The sequence below is a fragment of the Ceratotherium simum genome, chromosome 18 (assembly GCF_057802395.1).
Source record: "Ceratotherium simum simum isolate JZ-2026a chromosome 18, ASM5780239v1, whole genome shotgun sequence".
In the NCBI taxonomy this organism is placed as follows: domain Eukaryota; kingdom Metazoa; phylum Chordata; class Mammalia; order Perissodactyla; family Rhinocerotidae; genus Ceratotherium; species Ceratotherium simum.
The window spans coordinates 8,493,956-8,508,612 of NC_141917.1; the positions used below are offsets into that span (position 1 = coordinate 8,493,956).

Genomic DNA, 14,657 nt, shown 5'->3' on the forward strand with positions numbered 1-14,657 from the left:
AAAATATACAATAGATTTGTTTAACCCATTAACAAAGGCCACTTTCCTTCTTGGAGTTAGGATTTGAGGGAAAGAAATTGTGCATTTATGTGTATTAGCATAGTGCCAAGAACCCTGATTTATTTAAAAACCAGGAGGATTCCATTACTCTGGGTAAATTTTAGAGATTTTCTTTAAGAGAATCATTTGTTTGCCATTCTTTTGAACAATATGATACTTTATCTTGTCTGTGTATGTATGTGTGTGTGTGGATGGGTGGGTGTTCTAATTTAGTCATATAGCTTCTCACCCTTACTATTTATTTTTATTAGTTTAGTTTTATTTGTATTCAAAGAGATTTGCAAAGTAAGTCAAATCCATTTTTATCTTTAAGAATGCTTTATTTCTTTCAGAATTAAATAATGTATTTTTACATGAATTTTTAAAACAGACACTAGAAATTGTATTAACAGTTTAACGGGGAGAATAATCATAACAGAAATTTGTTTGCATTCCGTTAAAATCATGTATGTGAAATGAACTATACCCCACCAACTATCCCTAGAAGAAAGCTATGGGATGGAGCAACAGGGAAGAGCTACCTGTGGTCCTGTGAGATTTCCGCTTGATTTCTCATAATCCCCAAATAGTGCTAGTTTCCTTTCAAATTCCGAGAACTGCCTGGTGGATCAGGCATGGTTTTTGGCTGTCACCAGAAGCAGATAGAGTTGATATTCCAGTTGTGCTCATTACAGGTACAAAATCTAGGCCACTCTTTTTAAATTCCAGACAGCATTCTTTCTCCTTGATCAGAAAATTTTGTCCATGATGGGTCAGTATCTCAGATGCATGGATCTGAGAAGGATAAATAAGCTTTTGAGTTCCTTGGTTCTGCATATCAGACCCTCCCCTTTTTGTACCCTTTGTTAGCGTTGATTCCTAGTCACTGGGATCAGGGAACTGAGGAGTTAACTTTATCAAATTGCTGGTGCTACAAAATGTATGGGAATCTGGCAATGGTGGGAACCCAATGACTAGCCCAATGGGTTAGTCAACCTAGGGCTAGTCTCTCCTAGTCGTCCTTGGTCTAGTCCTCCTGGGCTAGTCGTCCTAGGGGGATAGAATTTCATAAAGGCAATGTTAGGCATCAGGCTTTGTCTTCTGTTTTTGACTCCTAATCAGAAAAAGATAAAACTTTGCCTGTTGAGCACAGTGCATTATGAACTGGGCTAATGACTCAAGCTACACATTTTTATTAAGCATCTTCTGAGTGCTATACCTTCTCCAGAAGCCTGACCTAAAATGATTAAGAATAGTGCACACCATCATAAAAATAGCACCAATATCTTCTAAATATTTGTTTAGGAGATTCCCAAAATAGGCTGGATAGAATTTGTGCCCTTTTTGATGAAGGCCTACCTCTGCCTTTAGAAGTCTTTTCTAGCAAAAACACTTTCTCATTCTTAAGTGTCTGCCACCCCCCAGCTCTTTCTCTCCTCTTCCCTGTCAGTGGTTTTAGAAGGAGACCACTGCTACAGCCTTGATGAAAACAGTTCTAAGAATTCGATGACTGAGACAGGTTGTCATTTCATACCATCGTCAAAGAGTTGCTAAGCAAATATTACAAAGCAAACAGAAAAGAGGAAACATTCATTTCACTTCCAACAAAGAAAAACAAAAAGTTATCTCCTTGGAAATGAGAAATAAAGGAAAGAGGGGAGTTATCCTTTCCACATTCGTTTTGTAAACAGGGCTTGAGTCTCATTTGCCTTTTTTGGTTTGCTTTGGCTTTGGTCTTGTGTCAGGTGAGATAAAACAGGAGGTCTGGTTAAGAGGAAAGGCACAGAACACACCAAGTCCTCGTCTTCCTCTGATAGCTCTCCAGAGGAGAGATGAGGCTTAAGGCATCCTCTTAGAGTCAGGAAGGAAGCCATGATGGCCTGATGCTCATGCAAAGCCAGAGCAAAGGGCCCTCCCAGGTTTCATGGTGAGAAAAAGAAGCTAGGTTTCTCTCTGAACAATAAAAATGAACGAGCTCCCACATGTCACCAAGTTCCTACATGTACTGTGAAAGACACAAAGAAGGAAGAGATCTGGCCGCTAAACACAGGAATTTATTATCTACTCTGGTACATGCATTAGTTATTCCCATAGGATGGTGAAGCAATGACAAAAGTAGAATATGCCAAATTTTTCAGGAGTGGTTCTTAATACGAATAGTACAGTATGATCGTCTCTCCCATGTCCTTGCCTACAATTTAGTTTTCCTAAATTTTTCTCCCCATCCTTGACCTCCCTGTTGAACTCTTGATCTGTGTATTTAGCTGCTTATTTAACATCTCCACTTACGTACCAATAGAAACATCAAACTGTTTTCTCTAGACCTGCTCCTCCCTCAGTCCTCCCCATCTTAGCAATGGTTCTTCCCCTTCCTTAGTATCTCAAGTCAAAAGCCTGGGAATCATCTTTAATGTCTTCATTTCCCTCACAGCCCACATCCAATCCATCAAACGCTACTGGTTCTACCTGCAAAGCTTAACCTGAGTCCATCCACTTCTCAGCATGGCCACCACCACCGTCGTCTCTGGCCTTCACTATTGCAGTGGTCTACTTTGGTCACTCCTGTCCCTCTATGATCTATTCTTCATAGTGTAGCCACAGGTCGTTTCCCTTCCCCTCTCATGGTCTCTGCAGGGGTATTTCCTGGCCAGGAATGCCCTTCTCTCAGACCTGCCCCTGCTGGTTTTACTCTTGTCCTTCAGCTGCCCTCTATTTACATTGGCCCATTCTGATCTCCTGATCTGAAGGAGCATTTGGTCATTCTCTGTCCCTTCACTCAATTTTATCACAGAACTTTATTATAATCTGCTATGTTATTTGTTTACACGTTAATTGCCTGGTTTCCACTCCAGAGAGCAGACACTAGGTCCTTCTGGTTTGTTGTTGTGTATCCAAGAACCAGAATAATGCCTGCACACAGTAGGTACTTAATAAATGTCGATTGAAGAAGTAACCAGATAAATGAGTAAATGTTCCAATCCTCTACATTGAAACCAACCAACACACCAACACGAAAGAAATGGAAACACCCAAGGCCCTCCTTGCCTTCTCACAAGCTCACGTCTGTTCCCTGATCACCGGCTCCATCTCTCACTTACAATCTTGCTCCTGCCCTCTGCGTTGGTGTTGTCCAAGGCCCCACTAACTCCTGCCTCCCTGCTCATTCTAGAGCACCTGAGATCACTCCCATGGGACAGCCATGGGATGTCCTGCAGCAGGTGAGCCTACTCTGGAACCCACAGCCCATCCCAAAAGTCCCCACACTTGAATTGACTCCTCTGATCTTCCTCAGGGGGCTTCAGAGAAGTTTGGAAGATAGCACCACAGACTCCAGAAGAAAGGAAAGCTTCCTAGAGAAGTCTGAATGCGAGCTGGGTCTCAAAACTTGGTAAATAAAATGATCTCACAACTTTTATCAGTGTTTCTCAACTTTTTTTCATCATCACCCCTCCCCCACAAGGAGCCTTTTTAGACTTTTCCTAAGCACCCTTTCCCATGAAATTTTAGTGGCACAGACATACAGTGTATCTGTTTATGCACCATGGCCCTTTAGAGGGCCACAAACCATTGTAACATCTAAGATGCTTTCACCCTCCACCCCCAAACTGATTTTTGCCTCCTTGGGGGAAATAGCATTCCGTAGAGAATGCCTGTCATATGTGCTTCTCTTGTATAAACAATGATATTCTTCCAGTGTCTTATCCTATGGTTGGTAGGCAAATTTCACCTTTAAGAAAGATCTTTTCCAGTGTGGGTTACTTAAGGTTACTTGGGTTGGCAGAAGAGGAGACACTTCATCTCTCCCATGGCTTTGCTCTTTGGTTCTAGACTTCGAGGAGTCCAGATGTCTTAGAAGGTTGAGAGGCAGCCCCCGAATCACGGGGAGGAGCTGGGCATTGGGAAGGCCAACTTTCTTAGAGCAGACGTGACCTAGAAACAATGTTTGGTGAGCTAGATTATTATTTCATGTTACTCTATGTTTACACACCTTTGCTATCTCTGTGAATTTGTGAGTCAACAAGAGTAGGAAAGAGAAGTGAGAAAGATGGGAGAGTTGGCACGCAACGATACATTCAGTGGGATCAGTGAGGACCACCAACCCCTTTTCCTGAAGACATAAGGGCAGCTTCATAAAGGAGATGGAAACCAAATGTTGCCTATGTCTCAATTTTGCATAGAACTAACAAGTGCTTACAGCCTTGACTTAACTGAACCAAATTAGCCTTCTTCCTCTCTTCACTCATTCTTTCAACAAATATTTGTGTGTCAAGTATTTGTGAATAAAAATGCAGAGGTTGAGATAGATTAACTCTTTCCCCCAAAGAGCCTGCAGCCTCCTGGGAAAATACACAGATGAGTATGTTAGTAGAATTGGTGAGTAGAATAAGTCTAATGTTCCCCAGAGCACTTGCTCCAGCCCTCCATATTGTGACTCACTGAGATACATTCCATGTTTGTTGTTCTTCAAGGATGAACTCACCCTTTCGGAAACTTAATCTCATTTGTACTTCCAAATTCATTGTTTTTGAGGAGCATAATTGAGAGTCACATTGTCAAGCTGCTACCTAAATTAAGGTCTCTTCTCTCTTTTCACTCTCTCCACAAAATCAGTGATTACAATCAAAGAAACAATTACCTTTGTCTAGCAAGATCTGCTTTTAATTAACTTAAGTTTGTTCCTCACTGAAAATGCCTCTACTCAGAGTGCGCCTAATGAGTCTTTCTGCTCTGGTACCTGGAAGAATAGATAAGCAATAAGCAAAGACCTGATGACCCCATGGTATCTTCATTCTCAAGACCTTAAATCTCAAGAAAATCAAGTCTGCATGTGGGATCCTGGGAACTGGGGCTGTCTTCAGATAGCTTTTGAGGCCACAGGGTTGTCCAGAGAACACGAGAGAGGATGCTGGCCCCGAAAGATGGAAAAGGCTCTGTGAGAAGGACCGAGACTTTCTTCCCGGCTAGTTCTTAAAGGTTTTATGTCAGCTTCATAAGGTGTTGTAATGACATTCTCCTAACCTGTTGACCTTTTCACATCATTAGAACCAATTTGGGTCAATAGATCTCCTTGAGCACCAGCTAGCTCTCACAGCCAACCTCAGCCACACAGCTGCTGTGCAGAAGCCTGCAAAATCTGCTTGTTCTGTTTAGAGAGGCCAATACAGCAGCTAGCCAGCGAATGACTCCTCAAGAAGCCCAATGCTGAAAGTCCCTTTCTTATCCTATATGAGCTTACCCGCCGAGCACTTCTACACAGGCAGCAGGAAAGCTGAGCTTCAATAAGTTGTCCTAAAGCTCACACTTCATAGCCTCCTCTAAATGGTCATCACCAAGTCACAATCCTCTTTTGCAGGATTCTAAGAAAAATCCTTCCTTCATCAGTAGAATAGCAGAAGTGTGGAGGGCAGGAAGACTTGGCTGCAAGCCTGTTTCAATAGTATGGTTCTCAAGTTGAGACCCCTGTGCTTCCATAGTGTAAGTGACTATGTGGGGGAAATAACCTTGAAAATTAACCACCAACTATCCTTTATACTTAGTTGATCTAACACTGTTTATCAAGCTGGCTCTAACGTTGGAGATGAAATTGATCTCCAAGAATGAAGAGAAAATTCCTCTTGCACATTCTGAATTCTTACCTTGAGCGTCCCAGGTCAGAAGAATCTGGGCACTTTGAGACTGCTCCATGTCTTTAAAGTCCTGCTGGCAACTGGCTTTCCATCTTCTGGACACTTGACGTTTTTCTCTGCTGTAATCACAAGTAGGCCACTCCCATCATAGAGAAAATATCTAATTAAAAGGATATCTTTCACTAGCCCCTTAGGAAAGTTCTAGAATTCCATCAGACCTCCAAATTCCATCAGCTCAAGTAAGAAAAATATATATATATATTGCCATATAGATAAATCGCCTCACAAAAACATGCTACAAATTGTCTATTTTTCTTTGATAAATTTCCCCGTCATCTTATACTTTCCAAAGACGAGCAAAAAACCCCTGGTAAATTTCTTCCCTTGTTTTATTTAATTTGAGCTCAAATTTAAATGCAGTGGTTCCCTTAGAAAACTATTGCAGCCTGAAACTTTTATAGTTGGTTTCCAGCTACAAACTCAAGCTTATCTATGAACGTAAGTTTCAAAATAATATTGAAATAGAGTTTAAAAAACTGAGATTCTAGTGCTTTTATAGCAAGGACTTGTTAGTAAAGAAATGGAAAAGATAAGGAAATAAAGTTTTGTATATGAAACTGAGTACACTGTTTCATAAAAGCCGTACCTCTGAAATGTGTTATGTAAGTAGGTGAATGAGCTGATGTCTGTTGAAATTTGCCAAGAATAAATTTGAAATCGTATTTGCATGGAAGTAATCGCCTATCCTCTAGAGCAATGGTTCCTAACTTTTTCAAAGATCCTTTTTGAATACTAAGAAATTTAGTGAGAATTCCCACATGATTGGAAAAACACAGAATATATGCGGAGAGAGACTCACAGGTCTTTGTATTAATCCCACAGTCCCTTAAGAGTCTGCATCCCAACGGCTGGCTTCCACTGATCCTGTGCTGCGATCACCATAAAATTATCCAGAATGACTGTCCCTATGCAGATATCCTAGATCACACGCTGCTCGCATTAATGCGAGCATTATTTTTTTATTATTAATTAATTAATTTATTAATTAATTTATTTATTTATTATTAATTTCTTTATTATTAATTAATAATAAAGTCTGATGTCTACATCAGACTTGCCTGTATCAGAAAACATTGTCCTCCATTTTTTCTTTTAGTCTTAGTATGTAGTCTACTATTGATGTTTTACACTTCCTAAATTTACCTTTCCAGTACTCTCTAATTAAATCTAAAAACTGTTCATCTTCTTCTCAAGCATAGGGTTGAATTGTGAGAACCCAGAGAAATCATGAAGGACCTTTCTATATGCAAATAATAAATGTGATAACTTATCATTCCCACCATTGAGATGATTATCCACATAAATCTTCACTGTGCCATTGAGAGCTGCATTAAATCATCCCGCCAGTCCACTGCATTGTGGGTGATATTCCACCAATTTTACATATTTAACCCCATCGCACTTTCATGGAAAATTCACACCTCTGTCTGTCTGCAAGAATCTCTGAAAGAAATCGGGGCCGGAAATGAACCACGCCAACCCTCACCGAGCTGTGGGCCTAGGAACACAATGTCATGCTGCTTCCCATCCTTTACATCACAAAAGTTGCCTCTACAATGAATGTTCTGCCTTTTTGAGAAGGATTTGCTAATTTCCACACTCTCTAGGATACCTCCCCGCTGACAGATAAGAAATATTGTGGGCTCTTGTTTAGAAATTCTTCTTTCTCGGCCTCTGGCTTGCCTCACAATATCACTATGCATCTGCCTTTGAGTCATAGAATCTTAGACATTATTTGGGTGGCATGAATTCAGAGGATCCATTAACTTGCATGGGGGAATAATTATGTTTTTATTTTCACTAACCTCTAAACAAAACTTAACATTTCCTTCCCGTGTGAATGCAGGCAACAAACCACAGTAGTCTCAGAGACTTTATCGCCAGGAGAAATCACAGACATTTTCATATCACATTAACGTTGTGCAGATATCTCTAAATATTTCCTCTCATCACTATTTCAAAATTAAGACAGCTGTCAGACCTGCCGCGGGAGCCTGAGCTTTGCTATTTAATAAGGTAATAAAGAATCTTGTATATCACTAAATCACCAATTTGATATATGTATTTGGTAATTATACTTTAACATAATTGGTCCCTTGTCATCCTATGTGTTTTATTTTATGGATCAAAATTTTACAATCAATGTTAAAGAATAAAAAAGCAAAAATGAAAGAGAATTCCTAAAAGAGGTTTGCTTCAAGGTAGTGGGGTGGCACTCATTGCAGACACAAATGAGAGGAAAGAATTATGTGCTAATTCTGCTATGAAAAATGGAAACCATTAAAATGACGTAAGAGAGTGTAATAAAATGTAAAATCTAACCAAGGAAGTTAGCGTGATCCCAGTGAGGTAGAAGGCTTCACTCAACTCACACTTAACTCAATCACTGATGAGAGTTAACTTGAACCCTGAAGACATGGGCTGTAAGACCATCCCACTTGAAGGTATGGTCTAAGAGTCCCTATAGTCCCCTGTGGATGACCATAAAAAGGCTCCACTTGTCCATCTGAAGCACAGGGAGATCTGGGCACCCAGGGCATGGATCCCAAACAAAATTCTCTTAAAGAGAAGCAACATCTTTCTGCTTAGAATGAGAACGCCAATATACCTGCAATGGTGTATTAGTGAGCTCAGACTGACATAACAAAATACCAAATATCAGGTGGCTTAAACAACAGAAATTCATTTCTCACAGTCTGGAGGATGGAAGTCCAAGATCAGGTGCCAACACAATCAGGTTCTGATGAGCGCCCTCTTCCTGGTTTGCAGATGGTGCCTTCTCGCTGTGTGTTGGGGCAGGGAGCTCTCTGATGTTTCTTTGTATAAATGCACTAATCCCGTCATGGGGGCTTCACCCCATGACCTCATCTAAACCTAATTGTCTCCCCCAAAGCCCCACCTCCTAATACAATCACATTGAGGGTTATGGCTTCAACATATGAATTTGGGAAGACACAATTCAGTCCACAGTAAATGGTAAAACTACTTATTCAGAGAATATTGTTCAACCCTTGAAAGGTGTTAAGAGGTGTATAATCTATCTTAAAATGCTTTGGCATAGACAGTGCAATGTTATGTGTTAGTTGAAGTTCCAGCTTATGCACAGGGAGTGGCCTTATGGAGACCCCCAGCCTGTGGTCAGCACTCTCACCAGCAAGCCCACACACAAAGATGGTTACAGCAAGAGCTTCAGCCGCCCAAATCTCCATCAACACCCAAAGGCTTTCTAATTAATAGAGCGAGGGTCAGGAAAGGGTTTTTGTTGGTGAAATTAGTGGTATTCAAGCTATGTGACTTAGTAAAATATGTTAGTAACAATCCAGGCACTTCATGAACGGAATAGAAGAAGAACCCAGTAAATGATGCCACCAACATTTGATGTCTTTAAGACTCCAGTGTCCAGCCATTGAGCCACTGAATTGGGAGAAGTCTGGCCTGTGGATAATGTCGTATCTTCCTCAGGTGAACCTTCTGTGCAATGTGGTCAGATCATCCACAAGACAGAGAACTGGGACTTCATTGAACTCACAGACTTGGTAATAGGAGTTTGTTTAATAAATATCCATATGGAGGGCAGAGTTTGGTCTGAGATCTGCTTCCCCTATAACCTGGTGGAGCCATGACCATCCATCTAAAAGAACCTAAGAGTTTCTGACAATCAGCTAAGCCAGTTCTTAAGCAGAAGGTTAGAAATCGATGCTCGTATGTTACACTGAGGAATAACTTGTGTATGTTTGGTATTTAAAGTGTTTGGGGATAATTTGATCTGTCAGAACCAACAGATTAGCTTGTTGATTCCGTTAAAATGTGCAATTTATTTTAGACTTGAGATTTTAAGCTGAAAGGTTTAAGAGAATTTGGCTGGGTTTGTAAACAGCATTGGCATGCTTAAGAGAACTTGAGATTTACTATATCCATAAGTTTAATTTATTACATTACTACAGGGGAAAAATCAAATATATTTATAAATGTAATGAAAATGTTTAAAGGAATTTAATTAACCAAGTTGTAAGTGGGGCTGATTATTTAAGGTAGTTTTGTCCATTCAACTGGAACACTTATAAAATCACCCTTAAATAGGATTGTTAAAATTCACCAGATTTATAAAAAGAACAATAAGATCTGTAAGTGGGACTTATAGGCTTAAGGAAAATAAGACTTTATAATTTTTTATTTGAATAAATTGAATATTAATCTAAAACCCCAAATAGATGTGTCATCCCTTTTAGCGGGGAAAAAAGGCACCATAAAGACCAAAACACTCAGATCAACAAATCAGAATTTATGAATCCCTGTTAATTGAGATATTGGCACTATTTTCCCATAGAAGGAATCGGCTTTCTAGGATAGTCATTGCCCAACTTTTTTGATTATGCACCACTAATAGTAAAACACTCTTCAGAATGTATCTTTAACATATGTATATTTATTGACCCACAGTGGTGGGCTCTGCAAGGCACCACCCAGAGCCTCCTTCGATGAAGGAATTGTTGCCCAGCTGCTCAGAGTAGTGTGGGCAGACAGCCCTCAACAGTCATTCCCTTCAGGGATGCCTCAGCTGCACAGAGCTGCCTGGCTGAATGCACGCCCCTCCTCCGAACAGCCCCCATCCAGAGACTTTTCCGTGCAGGTGTATAAAGACTTGGCCAGCTGGGCCCAGCTCCGGACAGCTCTGAAGTGTCATCCTAGCACCTGAGCTCCACATGGGTCAGCCGAGGCCATCATTGGGCCTGCATCCCAGCTTGACCCGTCCCTCTGCCCCATCCTGCTTCCCTCGGCTCCCTCCCACAGAGGTGGATGCCCAGGATGCTCCCAAATAAGCATGGTGCACACTCAACTCCTTCACAGAGTCTGCTTCCAGGGAACCCTACCTGTAACACAAACCATGTGCACACGCCTCTCAGTCGCTTTGTTAAACATTAGCCAAGCTTAATATCCTTATGATTTTAATGTCTTTAGACTGGGAAGCAGAAGCGAGGAGACCAGAATTCTGGTGAGCCAAGGTATGGATAATTGAGAGATTACCTGCTATACGGTCTATAACTTACAGGAACATACTTCATCAGAGCCTATTTACTAGACTGCGTTTCATCCTAAAACATCTCTTTTTTCATATATTACCATCCCTCACTTTGCTCCTGGTCAGGCAGCTGTCCTTATGTCATTTCCACGACCTGCACACGAACAAACATCAAAACTACCAGCATCAAAACCTGCAGGGTGGACTTCTGCTTCCAAGCACTTTTCCTGATTCCTCCCACTAAGTACAGCTGAAAACCCTGGACGTTACATATAAAACAAATATAAGAAGACTGTGAATGGTGGAGAGAAAAAGGCAGATAAATTGGATGAATCGCCAGAGAATTATGCCGAGTGAAAAAACCCCACCTAAAAAGGTTATATACTGTCTGATCCATTTATATAACCTTCTCAAATGACAAAAGTTTAGAAATGGAGAAGAGATGAGCAGCGGTTGCTAGGGATTGAGGAGAGGATGGGGATGGGAGGGAAGTGGGTGTGGCTATAAGGGGCAACATGAGGGATCCTGACAGTGATGGAAATTTTCTGTATCTCAATTCTATCAATGTCCACATACTGGTTGTGATAGTATACTGTGGTTTTGCAAGACGTTACCAATGTAGAAAACTGAGTAAATGGTGCATGGGTCTTTCTATACTGTTTCCTACAAATGCACGTGAATCTATAGTCATCTCAAAATAAAAAGTTTAATTTGAAAAAAGCTGTTCCAGTTGGATGTTAGCAATATAGAAGAAAATGTTGTAGATGAAGCAGAATACTTTTTAACCCTAGGAAACAAATGGTGTAGGGAGGGGTTGGAGAATGGTGAATCCAATGGGTTTTGCAATTTTCCCAATGTTGGCATCAAAAGTAAGTTAGTTCTCAGAGATGGATTTACTATGACACTAATAAAATTTAAGATTTGGGACCCCTTACTTGCATGGAACTCTACAGAGGCCCTGAGATGCACCCCAGCAGTGTATTTGCATGAGTAAAATCTGCAAAGGTAAGGTATTCAACCACTGTTGGTGAGGACCATGAACTCCCTCTACTCTGATTTGACTCCATCTCGCTTCTCCTCGTGTCGGGTAGTGGTGGAGTGGCTGCAGGCATCTCTAGGAGCTTTTTAAGGGGAAGTTGAACAGGAAAAACAAGTTGTTTGCTTGGTTTGATGAGGTTTACATGGCTCACTGCGACTTCCAAGTTTAACTGTCATCACTAGCCATCTTAGTATAGGAATGTTTACAGGATTTTCCCACCACCCACTGTGTCACCTGACCCAGCATGGCACAAAGGGGTAGGGCCAAAGGTCATACTCCAACCCAAACATTATCTGTGGCCCCTGTTATGGACTCAATTGTGTCCCCACAAGATTCATAGGTTGAAGCCTGAGAGATTTTCACATATTGAGGTATATGGGGTAACTATTGAGGTTCAAAACTGATTTGGCTTGAACTAAAAGGCCTGACTTATGGCCTCAAACGTGCATTGAACATCTGTGTAAAGTAAAGAATGCACTCTCTTAAGATAAGAATGCACACTTCCCCTCCTATGCCCTATTGGTAACGCCCAGATTAGTCCCTTTCCCAACGTCAGGGTGTGTTTAATGTTCTTTGTTCTAAAAATATAGAAGTGTACTGAAGACTTCAGAACTGTACTGAAAACCATGCTTCTCTGGAAAGCTTTCTAAGACCTTCCCAGGTTATAATCCTCACTCTGGCTCAAGTAAAACTCACCTTATTTCTCTCATCTGTAAAATGGCTATTGGTTATTTTGTGTCGACAAGCCCTAGGCCCCAATGTGACTATATTTGGAGATGGGGCTTTTAAGGAGGTGAAGTTAAATGAGGTCGTAAGGGTGGGACCCTAATCCAATAGGACTGGGGTCCTTATAAGAAGAGAAAGAGAAACCAGAGATGCATGCACACAAAAAAGACCATGTGAGGACATAGCAAGAAGGCAGCCACCTGCAAGCCAAGGAGAGAGGCCTCAGGAGAAACCAAACCTTCCTACACCTTGATCTTGGACTTCCAGCCTCCAAAACTGTGAGAAAATAAATTTCTGTTGTTTCAGCTTCCCTTCCACGGTATTTTGTTATGGCAGCCAAAGCAGACTAATACAGCTCCAACACCTCAAACACAGGAGCAGTGGGGGAAAACAACGTTGGCAGTGTACTAAGCCAAAAGCTAGTTTGTGCAAATTTCTTCCCATCATCAAAGGTGTAAAATTGTAAGGAGAGGGCTCAGTGATCATCAATCTAAATCCAAATGGAAGTACTCTTCTGTGGAGAAACTCAAAAATGAAATATTTACAACTGTAAACAAACCATAACTTTTTACAAAAATCACACAATTTATTAGAATTCCTCTATTTTAAGAGAACAAACATGTAACAGTACCTCAGACTCCAACCACTACAAACATCTCAGTGGGTGAAGCTTACATTCCAATACACGAGATGGCTTTTTAGTGTAACCACAGTGTCTTGTCCTGATGGAAGCTGGCAGTCTCAGATGAAACAGCATGCAAAATCGAACCGAAGCAGCAAAGTGGTCTGGAGACTCGAGTGTCCCAATGGCAAAACTGCTTTTCATATTGAACAATAAGTCAGTTTGATAACTATTTCGTAGCTCAATAAAACATAGCCGTCACCGAGTAGGCAGGCGAAAAATGTAGGGAAAAGAGCATCATAGAGGCAGGTCAAGCAGTCAGTGAATGAAAGCATCTGTGTTATGTTGTCGTATTTTGTGATATTTGTGGTATTTGACAGCTTTTGATTGCAAAATTTGGCTTCACAAATTTGTCATGTTTTGTAATATTTGTTTTTCTTATTCTAAGTAAATAATAATCACTACTGGACCTATTTTGTATTCGCAAATTTGGGCTCTTTTTTTTGAAAGGCCCTGCCTCAAATTTTATAAACTTCAGGCCCCACATCACCTACATCCCCCCTGCTGGATCTACTTGATGACAGAGCCAGGAAAAAGCCGGTGCCAATGACTTTTAGTTATTGTAAGAAAAAGTGCATCATCGATGTCCTTGATGGCACAAAGAACAGCACTGGGTTAAAATTTTTTAATAAAAAGATTTTTTTTTCCAGTCAAGAAAATGATTGAAAAAGTCAAATTTTGGATGTGAAGATCTCTTTATGAAAACCGTAAGCAATTCTTCACCTATATTTTTCCTTCTTAATCTATGAACATGCTCAACATATAGTAAAAATCTAAGGGTCATCTAAAAAGGCTCTTTCAATGAGTATAAAATAAAAATTTAAAGTGATAAGAAGCATTGTATCAGTTTCATTGGCAGCATCCTTTTTTCTCTCCAGTGATACATAAAATAGTAGCGGGTCTTACAACTGATGGCATCTTAGATTCAGTAAAATGCACAACTGTGTGTGAGGCAGTTTTAACCTACAACCTGGGAGTGGTTCGCCAACACTGTAAACACCCCAGTCAGGAATCTACACTCCAGGGGCGGTTCCTTCATATTTGAAAGACCCTTTTCAGAAGCCCACAACTGCCACACTCTGACTCTATCAGAGGGTTTGTTAATTAGCCCAAAGGATACAAGAAATAATTTTTTGTTGGTGAAATGAGTGGTGCCCAAGGTCCACGAATCGGCTAGAAATATTTTCCAGGCACCTCTGCCCAGGCATGAGCAGGGTACGAGAGTCTGACGCCACGCCTATGACACCATTAAGTCTTGGATTCTACAAAATTGCTAAGGATTCTGTTGTGTGGTCTGACCTTCAGAGAGGCTAAGGACAGACATCTGAGCCTTCCCTGAGCTTCCAAGGACAAGTTTTGTGCTCTCTGCTAAACAAAGTCCATGTGGTGGCTGAATTCATTTCGAGACTTGCTTTCACTGTCAACACTTAGTAAGGAGGCTACAGAGGACAAGAACTAGAGCCT

At 40.8% G+C, this 14,657-nt stretch overlaps 1 long non-coding RNA gene across 2 annotated transcripts in view; it reads right to left on the bottom strand.

Moving 5' to 3' along the window:
• Positions 1-383: 383 nt before the first annotated feature.
• The window catches only part of LOC147914578 (uncharacterized), a 40,544-nt gene continuing 26,270 nt past the window's right edge, over positions 384-14,657 (bottom strand). Inside the window, exons 2-3 of one of the 2 annotated variants that reach the window (XR_015555076.1) lie at positions 5,676-5,805; positions 384-834 (exon numbers count right to left, since the gene is read on the bottom strand). This is a non-coding gene — a long non-coding RNA (uncharacterized LOC147914578). Of the gene's footprint in view, positions 835-3,635; positions 3,970-5,675; positions 5,806-14,657 lie in introns of those variants that run through there. The other variant, XR_015555077.1, reaches the window with a different exon arrangement.